The sequence below is a fragment of the Rhinopithecus roxellana genome, chromosome 1 (assembly GCF_007565055.1).
Source record: "Rhinopithecus roxellana isolate Shanxi Qingling chromosome 1, ASM756505v1, whole genome shotgun sequence".
NCBI lineage: Eukaryota > Metazoa > Chordata > Mammalia > Primates > Cercopithecidae > Rhinopithecus > Rhinopithecus roxellana.
Window position 1 is genome coordinate 134,534,182 of NC_044549.1, and position 5,183 is coordinate 134,539,364.

The window sequence follows — 5,183 nt, forward strand, 5'->3', positions numbered from 1 at the left end:
AATGTGGTACATATGTACCATGGAATGCTACACAGCCATATAAAAGAGCAAAATCATGTCATTTGCAAGATGCAGCTAGAGGCCATTATCCTAACAAATTAACACAAGAAGTGTTGTCATCCCTGCTCCTACTCCGGGCTGTGGGGTCAGTGCGGATATTCAGTCATGAAGTCAAGGTAGGGACTTCTCCTGCAACGTGGCCGGCAAGACTGTTTGTGTTGCGAGGGCTGGACTTCCAGGTGATTTTACAACAAGATGCTGCTCTCCACAGGGATGCTTATGTTGTCAGTCACACAAGTCTACACCATCTTGACTGTCCAGCTCTTTGCATTCTTAAACCTACTGCCTGTAGAAGCAGACATTTCAGCACATAACTTTGAAAATACATCTCAGACATTTGATGACCTTCCTGCAAGATTTGGTTATAGACTTCCAGCTGAAGGTTTAAAGGGTTTTTTGATTAACTCAAAACCAGAGAATGCGTGTAAACCCATAGTGCCTCCACCAGTAAAAGACAATTCATCTGGCACTTTCATTGTGTTAATCAGAAGACTTGATTGTAATTTTGATACAAAGGTTTTAAATGCACAGAGAGCAGAATACAAAGCGGCCAAGTTCATGATGTCGATTCTGTTGACCTCAGCATGGAATCCAATGACATTGAGGTACTAAAGACAACTGACATTCCATCTGTCTTTATTGGTGAATCATCAGCTAATTCTCTGAAAGATGAATTCACAACTAAGATAAGGGGGCCACCTTATCTTAGTTCCAGAATTTAGTCTTCCCTTAGAATGCTACCTAATTGCCTTCCTTATCATAGTGGGCATCTGTCTCATCTTTATAGTCATTTTCATGTTTTTGGCTATTACAAATAAAGCTGACATGGACATCTGTTTTATGGAAATATGCTTTCATTTCTATTGGATCACAAATTTTTTCCAGGATAGACATAGAGCTAGAAGAAACAGACTTCATAAAGATCGACTTAAGATTACATAAATTCAAGAAAGGAGGTGAGTATGATGTATGTGCCATTTGTTCAGATGAGCAGGAAGATGGAGACAAGCTCAGAATCCTTCTCTGTTCCCATGCTTATCACTGCAAGTGTGTAGACCCTTGACTAACTAAAAACCAAAAAAACCTGTCCAGTGTGCAAGCAAAAAGTTCCTTCTCAAGGCAATTCAGACTCTGACACAGATGGTAGTCAAGAATAAAATGAAGTGACAGAACATACTCCTTTAGTTAGACCTTTAGCTTCTGTCAGTGCCCAGTCATCTGGGGCTTTGTCAGAATCCCGCTTACGTCAGAACATGACCAAATCTTTAGACTGTGAGGAAGATGACAATGAAGATACCAATAGTAGTGATGAACAAAACGAAACTAATGAACATAATGTTGTGGTCCAGTTGCAGCCTAATGGTGAATGGGCTTACAACATAGCAAATACTGTTTGACTTTCAGAAGATGACTGGTTTATTTCCCTTTACAATGTTTAGATATATACTTTAGTTTAATTTTTTTACTCCCTTCAAAGATTTCCATAGAAATAACTTATTTTTTAGTATTCTACAATTTAATAAAATTGCTGAAAAAGGACTTTTGATCTGGTGTTTATCTGCAAGAGTGTACTTCTTCACTGATAATAATAGACTGGTGCTGTAACTCAAGCATCATTTCAGCTCTTCTTTTGGAATGAAACTATAGCCAAAACAACAACAACAACAAAAAGTCCTCAGTATAGCTTTCAATTAAGACCTAGATCACAGTATTTAAGTGTTTTGCATTTTATATGTGAGGTCAGTGCTACAGCTACCTAGCATGAAATAACGCAGCTTCTACCTCCGTAAAGTTACCTAGAGTTTTTGAGTTGGAATATGTTCTGGCATTTACCCGACCTTCCATCATTAGTGAAAGGCAACAAGGTAATTCAGTGCCTTTCCTCCTATCAGCACAAAGAAGCTCAAAGCAGTCTTTTCCCTTTCTGTTCCAAAGAGTCTTATCCTGACAGGAGCAGTCTATACCAGTGCAGATTTCAACCCCCCTTTTTTTTTTTTTTTAACGTTTTAATTACTATAGTGCTATGTGAAGATTTGATTCAATAGCTAAAGTAATGTCTCTGAACTTTACTTACTAAATTTCAGTATCTTTAAGAGTTTTGTGGTATTGTTATCAAAGCAAAAAGAAAATGCTGCATAAAAATACCAAACTTCAGCAACTGTTAACGCTCAGATCATGTAGCTCTTAATAAATGGCATCTTATGCTAATTAGCCCTGCTAAACTATGCACAGAGGAAATTATTCAAGTATTGGATTTGAAAGTAAGTGACATATGTTTAACAGAACTAATGATGTCTTGAAACAATGTATTATGAAAAGCTAAATTATATTATACATCATTGTAATTATGTAGAAAATGTAGACTAATGTATAATCAAAATACTTATACAATTTTTATATGGCCTTGTATGAGGGAGTTTGAATGTTAATAAACGTGTTTTCCACTCTATGATACAGTTAAAAAAAATTGACGCAAGAACAGAAAACCAAATACTCCATGTGCTCACTTATTAGTGGGACCTAAACATTGAGTGCACATGGACACAAAGAAAGGAACAGTAGACACCAGAGCCTACCTGAGGGTGGTGGGTGGGAGGTGGAAGAGAATTGAAAAGCTACCTATTTGGTATTGTGCTCACTACCTGGGTGACAGTGATTTGTACACTAGACCAGAGACATGCAAGTTACTCATATAACAAACCTGTACATGTACCCTAGAACCTAAAATAAAAGTTGGAAAGAAAAAAAAATCACGTCATTTAGCAATAAGTACACTTAACAAAAACATAAAATAATTTGTTCGTGAAGACTACAATACAATGGTCAAAGATTTTTCTGTCACATGACCAATGGCCCCTGAAATTCAAGAAGGTACATTCAACAAAATGAACTAATAAAATTTCATGCAAAAACTTTGCTTGTAAAAAACTACAAGCCTCAGATTGTTTTTGGTGAAATGTGCTATCTCTTCAACTGCAAATTCCTAGTATCAGCATTCTAGAGTAATTGAGTTATGAAATTAAATTGGATTAAGAAAGAAATAAGTAAAATAATTCAAATGGCTTTTGATATAATTATTTATAACATAATAATTGTTATGGAAATCTTAATTTAAAAAAGAAGTCTTATTTTTGAGGGTCATTGGTGGTCCCTGTGTTAATCTTATGGTGCCATGTTTCTGGAGCCTCTCATTTATGTTCCTCATCTATCAGCTTTATGCTATATCCAGATTTCTTTGATGTATCCAAAGACAATGTGGCTATTTGGAGAGAAAAAGGTAGAGTGGGGTGAGGTTCAGAGGGTTGAGAATGTAAAGCAATATAATATCCTTTGGACAATAAATATCAAAGGAAAGATTTACCCTACATCAAAATAAAAAAGGAAAAGCGTAGATATAATTGAAGTTATATAACACATGTTTCAAAAGAATATATACCTGTGTGTTTTATAATATACTAGATATATGTTATCTAGTATATATTTATTTGTATTATATATAATTATATAATCTAGTATATATCTTTGTAATCATTTTGTACAAAACTAGAGTTAATAAAAATGTTTATTTTGAAATATTAAAAGTATAGTTTGCCTAAACATTAATTGCAAATTTATTAAAGTTACTGATATGATTTGGCTGTGTCCCCACCCAAATCTCATCTTGAATTCCCATGTGTTGCGGGAGGGACCTGGTGGGAGGTAATTGAATCATGAGGGCAGGTTTTTCCCATGCTGTTCTCATGACAGTAAGTCTCACAAGATCTGATGGTTATTATAAGCGGGAGTTTTCCTACACAAGCTCTCTCTTTGCCTGCAGCCATCCATGTAAGATGTGACTTGCTTCTCCTCGCCTTCTGCCATGATTGTGAGGCTCCCCCAGCCATGTGGAACTGTAAGTCCAATTAAACCTCTTTCTTTTGTAAATTGCCCAGTCTCAGGTGTGTCTTTATCGGCAGCATGAAAACGGACTAATACAATTAAACATAACTTTATGTATTTATGTTTACAAATGAAGCAAGAAAAAAACTTTAGCATTAAAGGTGCTAACATTATTTTAATAAAACAGAAGAAAGTAATTATGTGTTCAAGACTTGGTGTCAAGCAGATTTGGAGAGGACTTGCTTTCCAGAAATGAAGTGAATGTGAGGGGTAAAAAAGAAAAATAACTAAAATTGAAAACAAAATCTGTTGCATGTACACTTTGTCTCAACAGTCTTCACTGTAGTTAACACTCTTAGCAATTCCTCCTATCTCTAATTTTTCATTTTTATCATCACAATAGACATTAGAATACTATTAAGGCATTCCCTGAAATGAGTAAAACCTCTCTACTTTTATTTCTCTGATAAAATAAACCTGATATAAAAGGGGATAAAAGACTATAGCTTTTCAAAATGGTCATTCTCTTCAGAATTATGCGTGCTAAAAATGCCAGGCCAATTCAGCAACCTTAGACTTGAAGATCTTTTTGATCTGAGACATTGAAACAAAAGCAGGATATTGACTAACCATGTTCATGTGCGTAAACTAACTCTGTTTTATTCAGGAGCTAACCTTAATGCATCCACAAGAAATCCAAAAGAGCCAATGCCAATGAGACGTTTGCTTTTATTCCTGAAGATTTTTGGGGATACAAAATAAAGTTTTACCCACAAAACTCAGAATTTCTCCAGAAAAAGCTTCATGAACCATCTCTTCTCCCAAGAACCTCCTCTCAGCCTCTAGTCATCAGGTATCTCTTCTTTTCCATCTGCCCTCCTGTCCTGATCTGTGTCTAAGAAACTTAATTTGTCTTTTTCTCTCCCCACCTATTTTATTTTTCAAATTTATTCCAACATTACAAAGGTTATTCTAGCCTTTGTCTTTTTAAAAATTTTACCAGATTTTTTTCGTTAAAAATTTCCTCCTGCCTCTTTGCACAATCCCCTCTTTTTACCCCCAGCTTCCATGGATCCCATTTCTCTCTATATGCTGTTGTCTTTCCAGAATGTCATATAATTGGCGATCAAGTATGTAGCCTTTTGTGTCTGGCTTCTTTCAGTTAACACAGTGCTTTGAAATTCATACATGTTACATGTATTCGTGGTTTGTTCGTTTTTACTGGTGAGTAGTGTTGCATTGCA

At 35.5% G+C, this 5,183-nt stretch overlaps 1 pseudogene; it reads left to right on the top strand.

Annotated features, from left to right (window-relative positions):
• The first annotated feature begins 255 nt into the window (after positions 1-255).
• Positions 256-1,457, top strand: LOC104653530 (annotated as a pseudogene).
• Positions 1,458-5,183: the final 3,726 nt, after the last annotated feature.